This window comes from Triturus cristatus, chromosome 1_2, assembly GCF_964204655.1.
Source record: "Triturus cristatus chromosome 1_2, aTriCri1.1, whole genome shotgun sequence".
Classification (NCBI taxonomy): Eukaryota; Metazoa; Chordata; class Amphibia; order Caudata; family Salamandridae; genus Triturus; species Triturus cristatus.
The window spans coordinates 871,636,592-871,658,617 of NC_140580.1; positions in this window are offsets into that span (position 1 = coordinate 871,636,592).

The window sequence follows — 22,026 nt, forward strand, 5'->3', positions numbered from 1 at the left end:
ATTTCATTTGCATCCAAGTACACCAGCATCAGAGTTTGCCAGTGAAGTTCTACTTTCGTTTTCTCGTCTTCCTTTGAACAGTATTGTTGTTCCCAGGGGGGGGCGAAATAAAGTAAGACAGAGGGGTTGCAAAGTGGCCAGATTGATTTCATTTGCATCCAAGTATACCAGCATCAGAGTTTGCCAGTGTATTGCTAATTTTGTTTTCTCGTCTTCCTTTGAACAGCATTGTTGTTTCCAGGGTGGGAGAGTGTACTATTTCTGGAGGTACTGCAATACCTGGTTGATGGGTGAATTGGAAAACACAATGTGCACCATGGTTCTGTGTTTATGGATGTGGTCTACCATACTGCTTATGTTTTGTAAGGATGTAAGCAATGGACAGTGAAACGGTTCCCTTCAGGGCCCTCTAGTCATGTCCATAACTTTTCCAGTGAAACCACTCGCTGATTTCTGAATAGTTAGTGAGCGATCGTTTAGGTAACCATGTTGTTTCTGCTTACATTTCACATGCTTTGCATTCCCTAGGAGTGTTTTTTGTTTTTTTAGGCAGCGTATTACTCTTATCAAGTGCATAATTTGAATTGAGCCACATCCAAGTGTTTATAGCGGGCACAATTAGGTTATAGCTGAAGGCAGTGCGAGTTTCTCTCAGTGGGCAAGTATGGCGTTCAGTGGGGATGTGGCACTATTGCCGGAGCTGTTGAATTTGGAAATGGGGAACCGGGTTCTGCATTCATGACCAGTCTACCACACCACTGTACTGATGGAGCACATTCCCATGCTACACCGTAGAAGGCCCCACTAGACCTTAGAAGGCTTGATGTCTTAGCACAAGCAGGTGTACTGTAGTGGTGTCAACTTACAAAAGAGTACAAGTAGAGGTATAAAAGTGCAATAAATGGCAGACACGCAAAACACAGGAACACACTGGGTAGGCACTTCTACGGGCATGGAGAACAGAATTTCCTATAATGTAAAGACTTCCTTCACACAATAGAGAGGGTGTGAATTAAGTTTGGAAGTGTCTTTGCAGGAGGAGAACTTTGAGGTTAGTTTTGAAGGACTGGGAAGAGGGAGGGGGTGGTCCGGAGCTGAGGCTCAGTTCCAGATTCTCGCTGCGTTGCTTGTAAAGGATTGGGCCATTGATCTTTCCTTTTTGAAAGTGGGAGGGTCAAGCAATACATTTTGCGCAGTACGTGATGGTCTAGAGCATTATATGCATATGTTACAATAAAGTTTTTTTTCTTTTTATTCTAGTCTAAAGCTTTTCGACGGTGGCTGTTCTGCAGTTTTGTGTAGTTGCATTGTGTTGGTAAGAAATTTGTTGTTGTTGTATTTACACCAAATGAGTAATAATATAATGTCTGAATGAATTTTTTTTGTAAGTGATGTCATAATGGCGGCATATTTAGTTAGTGGTTTGAGCATGAAATTCTTTGTGATGTGTTTTGCATAGTCTTATGTGTAATTGCTTTACTCTTTTATTTTTAGTGGGATATTGTTGATCCATACTGTGTCTGTACAGAGTTGGTGGTGGTGAGTAGTTTAGCTGCCTCTGGAAAGTGAGTGGTATTGTTTTGGAGTATATTTGAGTTTTTGATAAAGGTGCTTTTTGTTTTTTACTTATTTTACAGAGTTTGTTGTTGTTGACTTGTTTGACAAGTTACCTTTATTAGTGAGCAATATGGCTAGCCGTAGAATGACTGCTCAACAGGTGGTTAGTATGCTTCTCGAATCTTCCTCTGAGCATGATTATGAGACTGACAGTGCGTCTGAGGGAGAGAAGGGAGGGGAAGATTCTGGCAGTGAGTTTTCTCTCAACATGGAATCATCGGATGATGAAGGTACTCTCAGTGCAGATGAAGGTACTCTTGGTGTGGATGAAGCAACTCTCAGTGCGGATGAGGTGCCTGTCTTAGAGGAGGAAACTGCTGTGCCGATGGTGCAAGAGGCATCTGGATTGCAGTCTGAGGCTGCTAGGCTTCCTACTGGAAGTGCTGGACTTTGGGTTGATCCAAACATGGTGCAGCCGGTGTTGCCTGCCTTTAGCGGTGATGCAGGGTGTACAGTGAATTGTGAAAACTTTTTGCCTATACAGTTTTTTCAGTTGTTTATGGATGATGTATTTTTGGGTGAGATTGTTGAGCAGACGAATTTGTATGCTGAACAGTTTTTGAGGAACAACAGCGACAAACTTAGGCCCCAGTCTAGAGCTACCCGGTGGACTCCCACATATCTGGAAGAGATGAAGAAGTTTCTGGGTTTGACTTTATTGATGGGTGTGGTAAGGAAGCCAACCTTGGCTTCATATTGGTCTACTAGCCCCTTGTTGGCAACTGCCATATTTCCTGCAGTTATGACTCGTAATCGGTATTTACTTTTGCTACGTATGCTGCATTTTGTTGATAATTCTATGGCGTTGCCACGAGATCACCCTGACTGTGACCGTCTTTTTAAGATTCGGCCCGTTCTTGATCACTTAGTGGATCGATTTTCTGAGATCTATACTCCAGGGAAAGAAATATCTATTGATGAGTCTTTGGTCTTGTTCAAGGGCCGTTTGGTTTTTAGGCAGTACATCCCTAGCAAGAGGGCACGCTATGGAATTAAGCTGTATATGTTGTCTGAGAGTAGGACAGGATATGTTTTTAATTTTCGTGTGTACACTGGTAGAGATTCTGCTATTGACCCCCCAGGTTGTCCGTCCACTTTTGGAGTTGCAGAGAAAATTGTGTGGGATCTTGCTAGGAGACTGTTTAACAGAGGCCACCATTTGTACCTTGATAACTTCTATACTGCTGTGCAATTATTTAAGGAATTGTATAAAGTGGACACTTTTGCATGTGGCACAATCCGCTCTAACCGTAAGGCTTATCCGAAAGAGCTTGTTTGCAAAAAACTTCAGAGGGGGCAGTGCAGTTCCTTGCGTAGTGATGAACTACTAGCTGTTAAATTTGTGGACAGGAGGGATGTGTACATGCTGACTACCATCCATGATGAGAGAACTTCACCTGTGACTGTTTGGGGTCAGGTTGCTGAAGTGCGCAAACCTGTGTGCATTCTAGACTACAATAAGCACATGGGTGGTGTTGACAGAGTAGATCAGAGGTTGGAACCTTACTCTGCTATTCGGAAGGCTTATGTTTGGTATAAGAAGTTGGCCATCCATTTCTTCGAATTAGCAATGTTCAATGCTTTTATTGTGTTCAAGGAGTGTTCTCCTGCGTCAAAGTTGACATTTCTTCAGTTTCAGCACTCTGTGATAGCTAGCCTTGTTGTTGTGGAACAGGCAAGTGTTCCTAGATTTGGAGTGGTGGAGGATGTGGTTCGATTGAAAGATCGCCACTTTCCTGATTTCATCCCTCCCACACCGGCAAAAGATTTTCCCACTAGGAGATGCAGAGTCTGTTGGCGAAGAGGTACGCGGAAGGAGATTCGTATGTATTGCCCCGACTGTCCATCTAAACCTGGGCTGTGTGTCCCTGCTTGTTTTAGAGCGTACCATACTCAAAAGAATTTTTGGGAGCATTCATGAGTGGTAAAGTTAACTGATTGGTTTGTAGTCTTTGAAAAATTTGATTCTGTTTCAAGGTTGCCGTTAGTGCAATGTGTTTAGTTTCTGATTTTGTGTTTGTAGATTTGTATCTATTTGTGATTTGTTTGTGTTTCTATTTTTGTCTAAAAAAATCCTAAATGTGTTGGCAGTGTGTGTGGACTGGCATGTCTTTGGCGGCGTACGTGGAGTTGTGCTTGGCTGGCGGTGTGCATGGACTGGTGCTTGGCTGGTGGTGTGCGTGGACTGGTGCTTGGCTGGCGGTGTGCGTGGACTGGTGCTTGGCTGGCGGTGTGCGTGGACTGGTGCTTGGCTGGCGGTGTGCGTGGACTGGTGCTTGGCTGGCGGTGTGCGTGGACTGGTGCTTGGCTGGCGGTGTGCATGGACTGGTGCTTGGCTGGCGGTGTGCGTGGACTGGTGCTTGGCTGGCGGTGTGTGTGGACAGGTGCTTGGCTGGCGGTGTTGGTTGAACTGGTGCTTGGCTGGCGGTGTGCCTGGACTTGCGCTTGGCTGGTGGTGTGCCTGGACTGGCGCTTGGCTGGTGGTGTGCCTGGACTGGCGCTTGGCTGGTGGTGTGCCTGGACTGGCGCTTGGCTAGCGGTGTGCGTGGACTGGTGTTTAGCTAGCGGTGTGCGTGGACTGGTGCTCGGCTAGCGGTGTGCGTGGACTGGCGCTCAGCTGGCTGTGTGTGAGTAGTGACTTGCTGCTGGTCACTACACACACTGCTAGCTGAGTGCCACTCCACGCAATCCATCTGCTTGTGTAGTTGCTGCGTCAGGAATGTGGGCGTGTGAAAGTGATGGGCCCTTGAATGGCGCTGTGTGCTAGTGTGAGTTTTGTTATGTGATGGGCCCGCGGCTGGCGGTGTGAATGGTTTTGTATGTCTCACGCGTATGAAAGGTGTATGAATGGCCTGTAAAGAGGTTGGTGCCTTGTCGTGGCTTTACAGCTCACGAGCTGTGAGTCAATGGTTCAGTTTCTCGCCCTTTCAATTATTAACAGTGCATTTCATTTTTGTGAAATCACTGGCTAATACAATTGTATAATCTGAACCATCACTCACCCTCGTGCCAAATCCAACCAGTATGTGTGCGTGCTTGAGGATTAGATGGCTGTGCAGTAATATTTGCCTTTCTGAAGCAGGGTGTACCTTGTCCCTTTTGTGAATTTTGTAATGTGTTGTTTTTGTGCCTGATGGTGCGAATGGTCTTGTGTGTATCATGTATGAAAGATGTGTGAATGGCCTGTAAAGCGGTTGGTGCCTTGCCGTGGCTTTACAGCTCACGAGCTGCGAGTCATTGGTTCAGTTTTTTCTCCATTGAATTATTGACAGTGCATTTCATTTTTGTGAAATCTCTTGTTAATAAAATTTTATATACTGAACCATCACTCACCCTCGTGCCAAATCCAACCAGTATGTGTGTGCGTTTGAGGAATAGGTGGCTGTGCAGGATTCTTGGTCTTTTTAGTTTCTCTGCCAAGGTGTATGTTCCATGTATAAATAACCCACCAACTGTAGATATTGTCATAATCCCATGGGAGTTCATGGAGATGTCTCTCTTGTGCATTACAAAAAGTTTTTTATCCTCAATGTCCTGCAAACCTCACAATATCTGTCACATTGTTCATGCAATATTGTGCCGAAATTCTCACGTTGTAGAAACAATGTCAAAACGTTCTGGTTTTGCAAGGGGGTCAACTGTCTTTTTGGCCTGTGCTCGGCGGCCATCTAGGCAAACCTACCAAACCCATACATTTCTGAAAACTAGACACCTGGGGGCTTCCAGGGAGGTATGGCTTGCGTGGATCCCCCAACGTTTCCTTACCCAGAATCCCCTGCAAACCTCAATTTTAGCTGAAAAAATCACTTTTTTCACACTTTTTTGTGTGGGAAAGTTGTGGCATCACTGGGCTCACTCAAATTTCACACCTCCCAGCGTTCCCCTGGGTCTCCCGGTAAAAATGGTGCCTCACTTGTGTGGGAGGCCCAAGTACCCGCGACAGGCAAGGGCCCCAAACGTAGTGAGGCGACATCAACATTGCCTATCTCAAAACCACCTGGTTTTGCAAGGGGGGTCTCTTGGCTTTTTGGCCCGGGGCACGGCGGCCATCTAGGCAAACCTACCAAACCCATACATTTCTGAAAACTAGACACCCGGGGGCTTCCAGGGAGGTATGGCTTGCGTGGATCCCCCAACGTTTCCTTACCCAGAATCCCCTGCAAACCTCAATTTTAGCTGAAAAAATCACTTTTTTCACACTTTTTTGTGTGGGAAAGTTGTGGCATCACCGGGCTCACTCAAATTTCACACCTCCCAGCGTTCCCCTGGGTCTCCCGGTAAAAATGGTGCCTCACTTGTGTGGGAGGCCCAAGTACCCGCGACAGGCAAGGGCCCCAAACGTAGTGAGGCGACATCAACATTGCCTATCTCAAAACCACCTGGTTTTGCAATGGGGGTCTCTTGGCTTTTTGGCCCGGGGCACGGCGGCCATCTAGGCAAACCTACCAAACCCATACATTTCTGAAAACTAGACACCCGGGGGCTTCCAGGGAGGTATGGCTTGCATGGATCCCCCAACGTTTCCTTACCCAGAATCCCCTGCAAACCTCAATTTTAGCTGAAAAAATCACTTTTTTCACACTTTTTTGTGTGGGAAAGTTGTGGCATCACCGGGCTCACTCAAATTTCACACCTCCCAGCGTTCCCCTGGGACTCCCGGTAAAAATGGTGCCTCACTTGTGTGGGAGGCCCAAGTACCCGCGACAGGCAAGGGCCCCAAACGTAGTGAGGCGACATCAACATTGCCTATCTCAAAACCACCTGGTTTTGCAAGGGGGGTCTCTTGGCTTTTTGGCCCGGGGCACGGCGGCCATCTAGGGAAACCTACCAAACCCATACATTTCTGAAAACTAGACACCCGGGGGCTTCCAGGGAGGTATGGCTTGCGTGGATCCCCCCACGTTTCCTTACCCAGAATCCCCTGCAAACCTCAATTTTAGCTGAAAAAATCACTTTTTTCACACTTTTTTGTGTGGGAAAGTTGTGGCATCACCGGGCTCACTCAAATTTCACACCTCCCAGCGTTCCCCTGGGTCTCCCGGTAAAAATGGTGCCTCACTTGTGTGGGAGGCCCAAGTACCCGCGACAGGCAAGGGCCCCAAACGTAGTGAGGCGACATCAACATTGCCTATCTCAAAACCACCTGGTTTTGCAAGGGGGGTCTCTTGGCTTTTTGGCCCGGGGCACGGCGGCCATCTAGGGAAACCTACCAAACCCATACATTTCTGAAAACTAGACACCCGGGGGCTTCCAGGGAGGTATGGCTTGCGTGGATCCCCCAACGTTTCCTTACCCAGAATCCCCTGCAAACCTCAATTTTAGCTGAAAAAATCACTTTTTTCACACTTTTTTGTGTGGGAAAGTTGTGGCATCACCGGGCTCACTCAAATTTCACACCTCCCAGCGTTCCCCTGGGTCTCCCGGTAAAAATGGTGCCTCACTTGTGTGGGAGGCCCAAGTACCCGCGACAGGCAAGGGCCCCAAACGTAGTGAGGCAACATCAACATTGCCTATCTCAAAACCACCTGGTTTTGCAAGGGGGTCTCTTGGCTTTTTGGCCCGGGGCACGGCGGCCATCTAGGGAAACCTACCAAACCCATACATTTCTGAAAACTAGACACCCGGGGGCTTCCAGGGAGGTATGGCTTGCGTGGATCCCCCAACGTTTCCTTACCCAGAATCCCCTGCAAACCTCAATTTTAGCTGAAAAAATCACTTTTTTCACACTTTTTTGTGTGGGAAAGTTGTGGCATCACCGGGCTCACTCAAATTTCACACCGCCCAGCCTTCCCCTGGGTCTCCCGGTAAAAATGGTGCCTCACTTGTGTGGGAGGCCCAAGTACCCGCGACAGGCAAGGGCCCCAAACGTAGTGAGGCGACATCAACATTGCCTATCTCAAAACCACCTGGTTTTGCAAGGGGGTCTCTTGGCTTTTTGGCCCGGGGCACGGCGGCCATCTAGGCAAACCTACCAAACCCATACATTTCTGAAAACTAGACACCCGGGGGCTTCCAGGGAGGTATGGCTTGCGTGGATCCCCCCACGTTTCCTTACCCAGAATCCCCTGCAAACCTCAATTTTAGCTGAAAAAATCACTTTTTTCACACTTTTTTTGTGTGGGAAAGTTGTGGCATCACTGGGCTCACTCAAATTTCACACCTCCCAGCGTTCCCCTGGGTCTCCCGGTAAAAATGGTGCCTCACTTGTGTGGGAGGCCCAAGTACCCGCGACAGGCAAGGGCCCCAAACGTAGTGAGGCGACATCAACATTGCCTATCTCAAAACCACCTGGTTTTGCAAGGGGGGTCTCTTGGCTTTTTGGCCCGGGGCACGGCGGCCATCTAGGCAAACCTACCAAACCCATACATTTCTGAAAACTAGACACCCGGGGGCTTCCAGGGAGGTATGGCTTGCGTGGATCCCCCAACGTTTCCATACCCAGAATCCCCTGCAAACCTCAATTTTAGCTGAAAAAATCACTTTTTTCACACTTTTTTGTGTGGGAAAGTTATGGCATCACCGGGCTCACTCAAATTTCACACCTCCCAGCGTTCCGCTGGGTCTCCCGGTAAAAATGGTGCCTCACTTGTGTGGGAGGCCCAAGTACCCGCGACAGGCAAGGGCCCCAAACGTAGTGAGGCGACATCAACATTGCCTATCTCAAAACCACCTGGTTTTGCAAGGGGGGTCTCTTGGCTTTTTGGCCCGGGGCACGGCGGCCATCTAGGCAAACCTACCAAACCCATACATTTCTGAAAACTAGACACCCGGGGGCTTCCAGGGAGGTATGGCTTGCGTGGATCCCCCAACGTTTCCTTACCCAGAATCCCCTGCAAACCTCAATTTTAGCTGAAAAAATCACTTTTTTCACACTTTTTTGTGTGGGAAAGTTGTGGCATCACCGGGCTCACTCAAATTTCACACCTCCCAGCGTTCCCCTGGGTCTCCCGGTAAAAATGGTGCCTCACTTGTGTGGGAGGCCCAAGTACCCGCGACAGGCAAGGGCCCCAAACGTAGTGAGGCGACATCAACATTGCCTATCTCAAAACCACCTGGTTTTGCAAGGGGGGTCTCTTGGCTTTTTGGCCCGGGGCACGGCGGCCATCTAGGCAAACCTACCAAACCCATACATTTCTGAAAACTAGACACCCGGGGGCTTCCAGGGAGGTATGGCTTGCGTGGATCCCCCAACGTTTCCATACCCAGAATCCCCTGCAAACCTCAATTTTAGCTGAAAAAATCACTTTTTTCACACTTTTTTGTGTGGGAAAGTTATGGCATCACCGGGCTCACTCAAATTTCACACCTCCCAGCGTTCCCCTGGGTCTCCCGGTAAAAATGGTGCCTCACTTGTGTGGGAGGCCCAAGTACCCGCGACAGGCAAGGGCCCCAAACGTAGTGAGGCGACATCAACATTGCCTATCTCAAAACCACCTGGTTTTGCAAGGGGGGTCTCTTGGCTTTTTGGCCCGGGGCACGGCGGCCATCTAGGCAAACCTACCAAACCCATACATTTCTGAAAACTAGACACCCGGGGGCTTCCAGGGAGGTATGGCTTGCGTGGATCCCCCAACGTTTCCTTACCCAGAATCCCCTGCAAACCTCAATTTTAGCTGAAAAAATCACTTTTTTCACACTTTTTTGTGTGGGAAAGTTGTGGCATCACCGGGCTCACTCAAATTTCACACCTCCCAGCGTTCCCCTGGGTCTCCCGGTAAAAATGGTGCCTCACTTGTGTGGGAGGCCCAAGTACCCTGGTTTTGCCCAGGGACCCCCCCTTGCAAAACCAGGTGGTTTTGAGATAGGCAATGTTGATGTCGCCTCACTACGTTTTGGGCCCTTGCCTGTCGCGGGTACTTGGGCCTCCCACACAAGTGAGGCACCATTTTTACCGGGAGACCCAGGGGAACGCTGGGAGGTGTGAAATTTGAGCGAGCCCGGCGATGCCACAACTTTCCAACACAAAAAAGTGTGGAAAAAGTGATTTTTTAAGCTAAAATTGAGGTTTGCGGGGGATTCTGGGTAAGGAAACGTTGGGGGATCCGCGCAAGCCATACCTCCCTGGAAGCCCCCGGGTGTCTAGTTTTCAGAAATGTATGGGTTTGGTAGGTTTGCCTAGATGGCCGCCGTGCCCCGGGCCAAAAAGCCAAGAGACCCCCCTTGCAAAACCAGGTGGTTTTGAGATAGGCAATGTTGATGTCGCCTCACTACGTTTTGGGCCCTTGCCTGTCGCGGGTACTTGGGCCTCCCACACAAGTGAGGCACCATTTTTACCGGGAGACCCAGGGGAACGCTGGGAGGTGTGAAATTTGAGCGAGCCCGGTGATGCCACAACTTTCCAACACAAAAAAAGTGTGGAAAAAGTGATTTTTTCAGCTAAAATTGAGGTTTGCGGGGGATTCTGGGTAAGGAAACGTTGGGGGATCCACGCAAGCCATACCTCCCTGGAAGCCCCCGGGTGTCTAGTTTTCAGAAATGTATGGGTTTGGTAGGTTTCTCTAGATGGCCGCCGTGCACCGGGCCAAAAACCCAAGAGACCCCCCTTGCAAAACCAGGTGGTTTGGAGATAGGCAATTTTGATGTCACCTCACTATGTTTTGGGCCCTTGCCTGTCGCGGGTACTTGGGCCTCCCACACAAGTGAGGTACCGTTTTTCTCGGAAGACATTGGGGAACGCGGGGTGGGTGGAAAATTGTGGATCCACGCAGATTCCAGAACTTTCCATCACAGAAAGGTGGGGAAAATGTGTTTTTTTTGTCAATTTTGTACGTTTGCAAGGGATTCTGGGTAACAGACCATGGTGGGAGGCAGTCAAATCACCCCATCCTGGATTCCCCTGGGTGTCTACTTTTCAAAAATGTATAGGTTTGCTAGGTTTCCCAAGGTGCCCGCAGAGCTAGGGTTCAAAAACTACAGCTAGTCATTTTTCCAAAAAAGGGTCATTTTTGCGCCGTTTCCTGTCGCGGGCACTAGGCCGACCCACACAAGTGAGGTACCGTTTTTCTCGTAAGACTTTGGGGAACGCGGGGTGGGTGGAAAATTGTGGATCCACGCAGATTCCGGAACTTTCCACGACAGAAATGTGTGGAAAATGTGTTTTTTTTGCCAATTTTTTAGGTTTGCAAGGGATTCTGGGTAACAGACCCTGGTGGGAGGCAGTCAAGTCACCCCATCCTGGATTCCCCTGGGTGTCTAGTTTTCAAAAATGTATAGGTTTGCTAGGTTTCCCAAGGTGCCCGCAGAGCTAGGGTTCAAAAACTACAGCTAGTCATTTTCCCAAAAAAGGGTCATTTTTCACTGCGAAATTGAGGTGTGACCAGGTTGCGTTTTGCGCCGTTTCCTGTCGCGGGCACTAGGCCGATCCACACAAGTGAGGTACCATTTTTCTCGTAAGACTTTGGGGAACGCGGGGTGGGTGGAAATTTGTGGATCCACGCAGATTCCGGAACTTTCCACGACAGAAATGTGGGGAAAATGTGTTTTTTTTGCCAATTTTTTAGGTTTGCAAGGGATTCTGGGTAACAGACCCTGGTGGGAGGCAGTCAAGTCACCCCATCCTGGATTCCCCTGGGTGTCTAGTTTTCAAAAATGTATAGGTTTGCTAGGTTTCCCAAGGTGCCCGCAGAGCTAGGGTTCAAAAACTTCAGCTAGTCATTTTTCCAAAAAAGGGTCATTTTTCACTGCGAAATTGAGGTGTGACCAGGTTGCGTTTTGCGCCGTTTCCTGTCGCGGGCACTAGGCCGATCCACACAAGTGAGGTACCGTTTTTCTCGTAAGACTTTGGGGAACGCAGGGTGGGTGGAAATTTGTGGATCCACGCAGATTCCGGAACTTTCCACGACAGAAATGTGGGGAAAATGTGTTTTTTTTGCCAATTCTTTAGGTTTGCAAGGGATTCTGGGTAACAGACCCTGGTGGGAGGCAGTCAAGTCACCCCATCCTGGATTCCCCTGGGTGTCTAGTTTTCAAAAATGTATAGGTTTGCTAGGTTTCCCGAGGTGCCCGCAGAGCTAGGGTTCAAAAACTACAGCTAGTCAGTTTTCCAAAAAAGGGTCATTTTTCACTGCGAAATTGAGGTGTGACCAGGTTGCGTTTTGCGCCGTTTCCTGTCGCGGGCACTAGGCCGACCCACACAAGTGAGGTACCGTTTTTGTCGAAAGACTTTGGGGAACGCGGGGTGGGTAGAAATTTGTGGATCCACGCAGATTCCGGAACTTTCCACGACGGAAATGTGTGGAAAATGTGTTTTTTTTGCCAATTTTTTAGGTTTGCAAGGGATTCTGGGTAACAGACCCTGGTGGGAGGCAGTCAAGTCACCCCATCCTGGATTCCCCTGGGTGTCTACTTTTCAAAAATGTATAGGTTTGCTAGGTTTCCCAAGGTGCCCGCAGAGCTAGGGTTCAAAAACTACAGCTAGTCATTTTTCCAAAAAAGGGTCATTTTTCACTGCGAAATTGAGGTGTGACCAGGTTGCGTTTTGCGCCGTTTCCTGTCGCGGGCACTAGGCCGATCCACACAAGTGAGGTACCGTTTTTCTCGTAAGACTTTGGGGAACGCGGGGTGGGTGGAGAATTGTGGATCCACGCAGATTCCGGAACTTTCCACGACAGAAATGTGTGGAAAATGTGTTTTTTTTGCCAATTTTTTAGGTTTGCAAGGGATTCTGGGTAACAGACCCTGGTGGGAGGCAGTCAAGTCACCCCATCCTGGATTCCCCTGGGTGTCTACTTTTCAAAAATGTATAGGTTTGCTAGGTTTCCCAAGGTGCCCGCAGAGCTAGGGTTCAAAAACTACAGCTAGTCATTTTTCCAAAAAAGGGTCATTTTTCACTGCGAAATAGAGGTGTGACCAGGTTGCATTTTGCGCCGTTTCCTGTCGCGGGCACTAGGCCGATCCACACAAGTGAGGTACCGTTTTTCTCGTAAGACTTTGGGGAACGCGGGGTGGGTGGAAAATTGTGGATCCACGCAGATTCCGGAACTTTCCACGACAGAAATGTGTGGAAAATGTGTTTTTTTTGCCAATTTTTTAGGTTTGCAAGGGATTCTGGGTAACAGGCCCTGGTGGGAGGCAGTCAAGTCACCCCATCCTGGATTCCCCTGGGTGTCTAGTTTTCAAAAATGTATAGGTTTGCTAGGTTTCCCAAGGTGCCCGCAGAGCTAGGGTTCAAAAACTACAGCTAGTCATTTTTCTAAAAAAGGGTCATTTTTCACTGCGAAATTGAGGTGTGACCAGGTTGCGTTTTGCGCTGTTTCCTGTCGCGGGAACTAGGCCGATCCACACAAGTGAGGTACCGTTTTTCTCGTACGACTTTGGGGAACGCGGGGTGGGTGGAAATTGGTGGATCCACGCAGATTCCGGAACTTTCCACGACAGAAATGTGGGGAAAATGTGGTTTTTTTGCCAATTTTTTAGGTTTGCAAGGGATTCTGGGTAACAGACCCTGGTGGGAGGCAGTCAAGTCACCCCATCCTGGATTCCCCTGGGTATCTACTTTTCAAAAATGTATAGGTTTGCTAGGTTTCCCAAGGTGCCCGCAGAGCTAGGGTTCAAAAACTACAGCTAGTCATTTTTCCAAAAAAGGGTCATTTTTCACTGCGAAATTGAGGTGTGACCAGGTTGCGTTTTGCGCCGTTTCCTGTCGCGGGCACTAGGCCGATCCACACAAGTGAGGTACTGTTTTTCTCGTAAGACTTTGGGGAACGCGGGGTGGGTGGAAAATTGTGGATCCACGCAGATTCCGGAACTTTCCACGACAGAAATGTGTGGAAAATGTGTTTTTTTTGCCAATTTTTTAGGTTTGCAAGGGATTCTGGGTAACAGACCCTGGTGGGAGGCAGTCAAGTCACCCCATCCTGGATTCCCCTGGGTGTCTAGTTTTCAAAAACGTATAGGTTTGCTAGGTTTTCCAAGGTGCCCGCAGAGCTAGGGTTCAAAAACTACAGCTAGTCATTTTTCTAAAAAAGGGTCATTTTTCACTGCGAAATTGAGGTGTGACCAGGTTGCGTTTTGCGCCGTTTCCTGTCGCGGGCACTAGGCCGATCCACACAAGTGAGGTACCGTTTTTCTCGTAAGACTTTGGGGAACGCGGGGTGGGTGGAAATTGGTGGATCCACGCAGATTCCGGAACTTTCCACGACAGAAATGTGGGGAAAATGTGTTTTTTTTGCCAATTTTTTAGGTTTGCAAGGGATTCTGGGTAACAGACCCTGGTGGGAGGCAGTCAAGTCACCCCATCCTGGATTCCCCTGGGTGTCTAGTTTTCAAAAATGTATAGGTTTGCTAGGTTTCCCAAGGTGGCCGCAGAGCTAGGGTTCAAAAACTACAGCTAGTCATTTTTCCAAAAAAGGGTCATTTTTCACTGCGAAATTGAGGTGTGACCAGGTTGCGTTTTGCGCCGTTTCCTGTCGCGGGCACTAGGCCGACCCACACAAGTGAGGTACCGTTTTTCTCGTAAGACTTTGGGGAACACGGGGTGGGTGGAAATTTGTGGATCCACGCAGATTCCGGAACTTTCCACGACAGAAATGTGTGGAAAATGTGTTTTTTTGCCAATTTTTTAGGTTTGCAAGGGATTCTGGGTAACAGACCCTGGTGGGAGGCAGTCAAGTCACCCCATCCTGGATTCCCCTGGGTATCTACTTTTCAAAAATGTATAGGTTTGCTAGGTTTCCCAAGGTGCCCGCAGAGCTAGGGTTCAAAAACTACAGCTAGTCATTTTTCCAAAAAAGGGTCATTTTTCACTGCGAAATTGAGGTGTGACCAGGTTGCGTTTTGCGCCGTTACCTGTCGCGGGCACTAGGCCGATCCACACAAGTGAGGTACCGTTTTTCTCGTAAGACTTTGGGGAACGCGGGGTGGGTGGAAAATTGTGGATCCACGCAGATTCCGGAACTTTCCACGACAGAAATGTGTGGAAAATGTGTTTTTTTTGCCAATTTTTTAGGTTTGCAAGGGATTCTGGGTAACAGACCCTGGTGGGAGGCAGTCAAGTCACCCCATCCTGGATTCCCCTGGGTGTCTAGTTTTCAAAAACGTATAGGTTTGCTAGGTTTTCCAAGGTGCCCGCAGAGCTAGGGTTCAAAAACTACAGCTAGTCATTTTTCTAAAAAAGGGTCATTTTTCACTGCGAAATTGAGGTGTGACCAGGTTGCGTTTTGCGCCGTTTCCTGTCGCGGGCACTAGGCCGATCCACACAAGTGAGGTACCGTTTTTCTCGTAAGACTTTTGTGGTAAATATTTCATTACCGGTACTATTTTTTATGCGGTAAAGTCTATGAGGAATAACTCAGTAAATATAAGAGGCAGAATCCGTGGTATTAGAGGTTTAAAAAGGCTTTATTCCTATACAAAGGAATGTAATTCGAATTACAGGCTTCTATTCCATCACCACGAAAGTTCAGGAAGGAAGGGCATACATTATTGACAGGTAATCATTTTTATAAGAATTACATTATAGTGTAACAGATGCAGGAGGCGTAACAGCTGATAAGAGAGATAAAATATGCATACGTAACCAAAAAAGGCGTAAACATGGGTGTAACTAAAATACGTCATTAAACATGATGTCACAAATGGGTGGATCCATAAGAGAATCCTGCAATGTCAGCAGAAATATTTGGCAGAGATGCGTGCGCAGCCGCATGACGTGTGATTGACGTGCAACTAGAGGGTGAAGGGGACTTGACATTTAGCTCTACATGTGGAGACAGAAGTCTGGGGGTTATGTCAACCTAATCCCAAATCATATCTAATATCCTATGTTTAAAGAACTGTGTTATCCAAAAGGAAAGGTCTCTTCGGACGGAATCTATTCTATACTGACTGTTAGTGCGTGTACGGGCGTCTAAGTGTCTACATGAGATGCGAGGGGGCAGGAATCTTCCATGGTAACGGGGCTATGAATTACTTGCACGAGGACAGTGAGGCCTGGCCCTTTGCACGGTAGCTAGAGGAATGTTTACCTAAACTACTAGACAGGAATGCATCGGATGAGGAGCGAAGCAGATAATCTTGAAGGTGAAATACAGTTTTTGGCAGGCAACTGGCTGGATCAGGCACCGTTAGCCGCGCAGGGAGTAGGACAAAGTCCATGGATACAGATGCAGGCTCAGACTGGAGCTTTCAGAGGCAGAAGGCAGGAAAAGGCTTGATGACAGAATTCAGGGCCTACTCGCCTGGATCTGTAAAATGTGGAGAGTAAACCACATAAAGTCGGTGGCCTTTCATACTTAGGAATGGAATATCTGACCCATTCATGGTGGATCTGAAAGAGGACATGTTGACGGTGGACGCACATGTATTTGCGTCTTCAAAACTGGAACTGGAGGGAACATACATGTACTTATAGCATGCACATGGAGCCGTTGGGGTCTACGATAGGGGACATAACTGATCACAAAATTCATATTTCCTCATTCCCTCCTTGTCCCCTACGGACCCTCAGGAGATATCGATCTTCATCAATCCATCGATCTGTTCATATAGCATCATTTGTTCTTCTTTCTTCTTCCAGGATCTTGAATGAAAACTTGGAGGTGGAATACACGATGTGGCACACAGGCCACAAATCGCTGGCCCACATTGTAGACATAAGCAGCAACTGAATAGTATGAGAAAGCCAATACCTAGGAAGGATAGTATTCTCCATCCCCAGGCTGACAACACGCCCCAGAACCAACCGGACCAAGTCCAGGTGCCTGGACTCTGGTGTATCTGGCTTATAATCTTATGAAGGCGGGTTATGGCTTTATATACTGACGGCGAATTTTCTGGTATGAAAATGCAGCAACTTGATCCGATGACCCTACAAGCTCCGCCCCTATCGGCCAGGATGACGTCAAGGACAAGACGATTTTGAAGTACAACAATCCGCATAGCAGACTGCTCTTCTGTTAAATTGCCTAAGGCGGAAATAGTTTCGTTCACTACTGCTTCAAGGGTTCTGGTTAATCTACGTATCAGCTTACTATTAGTGACTGTACCTATATATGGAAAGAAACCTTTATTGAAATCTGTGTATTTTTCCCACGCTGTTTCAGTGTAATCGACAATTGGAAGATCTCTCTGTTGTCTATTGTGTACTAAATGGGTATTTCTGTGATAATCAGGCGGGGCTAGGAAAACAGGTGGCAGAAGGAATGCTATGTAACAGGTACCATCCCAATCTAGAGGTAGACATATATATGCGGTCTGGCCACATATGAAGTAGGAATGATGGGAAGCTCTAAATGTAGACTTGCCTTGATCACTGAATTTTATTACAGTGGTGCATTTACTATGGCCCATATGTATGGAACCATTCTTTCTTATACATAATTCCCCTTTTACTGGGAATACTGACATGGCGGGCAAGATTGGTGTAGCAATATAAACATAAACAAAATAGGGAGTGGAGAGGTACCACTCATCCGAGTGGTGGAGGTGGATACTTCCTCCCGGTCAAATGTTCATAAACATATGGATCCACCCGTAGGTTGAGTATATTAGGAAAATTCCTCAAGAAGACGAAATGTATCCCACGGCCGTGGAGAATACAAATCAGTTGTTTAAATACCCCTCACACACCAAAAGGGCCCTTGGTGTCATGCTTCATCATAGGGGTCTTCCCGCCCCTCTACGGGACGGGGCGTGCTGCGACCTACGTCTACGCGGGAGCACTGTTATAAGTGAAACCACTATGTGTGATGCAAGGGTGTGAGAGGAAGGGTCAGGAGTGAGTGGAAAAGTGAGTTAAAAAATACCTGGCTCTTCTGGTTGAATGAACTTTATTAAACCGTATGAGCTGGTATTAGTAAAATAGTGGGGGGAGGAGGAAAGTATGCCTCAATGAGCTAGACCTCCTGATGGTGCCGACATGTTTCGAAGCTTCCCCAAGCTTCTTCTTCAGGACCTTAAGGATCCCTTCCTAAGACTCACAGTGATGTATTTACAATGAAAAATTAACGTATTGTGTCCCAAATAAATAGAATAATGTGGGAAGAAAATAACTTCCAATGGTTAGTAATGCCTAAATAGGTCTTATATGGTCCATTTACCTAAAAGAAAAAAACATGCGTCACGTAGATCGAAGATCAATCCATCAATTTGTGATTTAGTGAACTGAAAAGGAAGTGAAACAATATTCTCTTCTTAACGCTATCCATAACGTTGTCACGTGATCTGTGATGAAGCAACTGTGTAATACATAGACACTGACTAAAAGACACACATATAACAAAAAACACACACTCTATTCTTACAGGAACAAAGTTCCTGGGTTCTAACACTAACCAGTAACAAAGAAAATCATGCCAGAATGAACGCGCTGGAATGAAAAACATACATACTTGCTGTAAATGAGAAAATTACTTCATGAGCTCAGGACCTGGTGGGGGGAATGCCAACTCGGCTATCTAGATGGTAAATTTAGGAAGAACAAGGAAAAAGTCCCATCAATAATGGAGAGGGCCTCGGAACTGGTCCGAAGAAAGGAACTCCCTACATATGTCGGCTATGCCGTACTTACGAATCCCTGGGAAATTGTCCCGCCAAAATAACCACCCCGGTCGGCTCCGTAGATGATACTGAGCTAGAGGATAAGGTTTGTTAAATAGTCCCTTCAATTGAGGTTAATTGGCGCGCGAATATGCTGACTGCACCATTGCGCGTTGGCCCGCTCTCTCTGTGTATCCTGACCCGGAACTGGAAGTCACCCGGTCCGGTCGGGAAACAGCGCAAAAGGACTAAACAGCAGCTGTCACTGTTAGATATAACCCGGAACCGGAAATGTATCGGTCGGGTTTCCAATGAAAAAAATACGGGAGGTACAATACGATAGTAGACATACAAAAGGGATCTAATATAATACTTAGACCGAAAATTAGTAAAATGCATGAAGATGGTTTCTAAGATTGGTCATGCCATGTTCAAAAAATCAGGATACCTATGAAAAGGAGAGTGAAAATAGTAAAAACCTCGGGTTTCCAATGAAAAAAATACGGGAGGTACAATACGATAGTAGACATACAAAAGGGATCTAATATAATACTTAGGCCGAAAATTAGTAAAATGCATGAAGATGTACCACCTGTACAAGGACATTACCCATGTGGTAATTGCAGTACATGTCATCTTACGAGAAAAAGCAAACATATCCAATTCCGCAATGGTGAGGGGTGGGACCAGAGAAGCTTCACGAATTGCAACAGCAAGAACGTGGTCTACCTGATCACTTGTCCATGCGGTCTTGAATACGTGGGGATGACCACCAGACCCATCAAAATACGAGTGGGTGAACATCGAAGCAATGTCCGATGTGGTAGAAGTACTACCAAAATGTCCAACCACTATATATCCAGTGGTCATGGCGTAGACGATTTGAAGTGGACAGTGATTGAACAACTAGGTGGTGAACATGGTCTGCTTGAGAAAGAACAACGTTGGGTCTTCCGTTTGGGGACCCACATCAATGGATTAAACGACGAAATACCTTGGAACCAATTCCATCTGTGATATGTAGACTAAGGTGTCTATGACAATGAGATAAACCCTTCAGGATGTGCCCAGGAGCGTTATGCCCGTGATGTACCTGTACTACCTTTAATTCCAGATATGACAGTTCCCCTACGCTTGGATAGTACATCGGTGACTGTAACACTCCATTACACATAGTCAGTCTATTGGTATTTCCCTTGAAACGATAGAAGATCTCATGTCGCCTTATCTGCACTGGATATTGTATGCCCTCCCAATGACAGTATTTTGATCAATGGGGGCTATTATCAATGTGAAAATTTATATTATCCTTCCTGTGTAATACCCCCGAGGTTTTTACTATTTTCACTCTCCTTTTCATAGGTATCCTGATTTTTTGAACATGGCATGACCAATCTTAGAAACCATCTTCATGCATTTTACTAATTTTCGGCCTAAGTATTATATTAGATCCCTTTTGTATGTCTACTATCGTATTGTACCTCCCGTATTTTTTTCATTGGAAACCCGACCGATACATTTCCGGTTCCGGGTTATATCTAACAGTGACAGCTGCTGTTTAGTCCTTTTGCGCTGTTTCCCGACCGGACCGGGTGACTTCCAGTTCCGGGTCAGGATACACAGAGAGAGCGGGCCAACGCGCAATGGTGCAGTCAGCATATTCGCGCGCCAATTAACCTCAATTGAAGGGACTATTTAACAAACCTTATCCTCTAGCTCAGTATCATCTACGGAGCCGACCGGGGTGGTTATTTTGGCGGGACAATTTCCCAGGGATTCGTAAGTACGGCATAGCCGACATATGTAGGGAGTTCCTTTCTTCGGACCAGTTCCGAGGCCCTCTCCATTATTGATGGGACTTTTTCCTTGTTCTTCCTAAATTTACCATCTAGATAGCCGAGTTGGCATTCCCCCCACCAGGTCCTGAGCTCATGAAGTAATTTTCTCATTTACAGCAAGTATGTATGTTTTTCATTCCAGCGCGTTCATTCTGGCATGATTTTCTTTGTTACTGGTTAGTGTTAGAACCCAGGAACTTTGTTCCTGTAAGAATAGAGTGTGTGTTTTTTGTTATATGTGTGTCTTTTAGTCAGTGTCTATGTATTACACAGTTGCTTCATCACAGATCACGTGACAACGTTATGGATAGCGTTAAGAAGAGAATATTGTTTCACTTCCTTTTCAGTTCACTAAATCACAAATTGATGGATTGATCTTCGATCTACGTGACGCATGTTTTTTTCTTTTAGGTAAATGGACCATATAAGACCTATTTAGGCATTACTAACCATTGGAAGTTATTTTCTTCCCACATTATTCTATTTATTTGGGACACAATACGTTAATTTTTCATTGTAAATACATCACTGTGAGTCTTAGGAAGGGATCCTTAAGGTCCTGAAGAAGAAGCTTGGGGAAGCTTCGAAACATGTCGGCACCATCAGGAGGTCTAGCTCATTGAGGCATACTTTCCTCCTCCCCCCACTATTTTACTAATACCAGCTCATACGGTTTAATAAAGTTCATTCAACCAGAAGAGCCAGGTATTTTTTAACTCACTTTTCCACTCACTCCTGACCCTTCCTCTCACACCCTTGCATCACACATAGTGGTTTCACTTATAACAGTGCTCCCGCGTAGACGTAGGTCGCAGCACGCCCCGTCCCGTAGAGGGGCGGGAAGACCCCTATGATGAAGCATGACACCAAGGGCCCTTTTGGTGTGTGAGGGGTATTTAAACAACTGATTTGTATTCTCCACGGCCGTGGGATACATTTCGTCTTCTTGAGGAATTTTCCTAATATACTCAACCTACGGGTGGATCCATATGTTTATGAAGATTGGTGTAGCTTCAGATTCAACGTTCAGGATCATGAGGTTAAGTGTAAAATTACCTAATCCATATACTTCATTTTCTAGATCAGTTCCTGTTCTTTTGGGAAGTCCCTCCTTGTTAGGGTAGCAGACTTTAAGCAAAACTAGGTTCAGGTTTCCCCACACCCAGTTGTCTTGGTAAACTACGGAATTAGAATCTAAGGAATTAATCAAACTAAACCATGCTCCACAGGAGCCATTGTGTGTGAACGGATATGGAAAGAGGGGCAAAACTCCCTTATAGTTTTGATAGGGAGGGAGTCGGCCACATATCCAGCAATTTGTGGCATTGCTGGTCTGATGGGAATGATGTAACATACTAATGAATGTGTTGTTGCGCAGCGCAAATCTATAGGACAACTCATGCGGAGGTAATTCACTAAAAGAATGTTCTGCAGTTATATTGTAAGCACGTTTAAGAATAGGGTAATACATATGCAATAGTATGCTGAAAATAATGATCAGAAGACTTAGAAAAAACAAAATTAATAATGTTACTATGCAGTGACTACGAAGTGATTTACAATATGCATGTTTTTTCAGCTGCACCTGTTGATTTCTTTCTCTATTCCGGTCTAGAGGATACATGTCAGAGACAAATTCAACCGATTCACCTTGGAGAGGACTTAAACAATCAAATTGTCTGACTTGCTAGACCTCAATTTTAGTTTGTACAGTTCTTGTTTTGATTTCTCAACCAAGGGGAGCTTTGAGTCTGTCTGTGAGGGAATACAGGGTTGAGTATTCACGCTAGAAGGTAGTCCATAAAATTTCTTGATATGACTCGAGTGCAACCACCCTTTGCGACCCTCAATCTTCACGGCAGTCCTTGTAGTCAGTAGAACCAACTTAGGCGACTTCCACCTAGGATCCAGTTGGGTCTTCCGGTCGAAATTCCTGACCAAAACCAGGTCACCAGGAACCACGTCATGGGGCTTCACCTCAGTATTATCGGGAAAAGCTGCGGCTACCTGTGAACGACAAGATTGTAGTGCAGACATCAAGGAAGCCAGGTAATCTGTCAGCATATTACAGTCAACATCAGTTATTTTGCGAGGT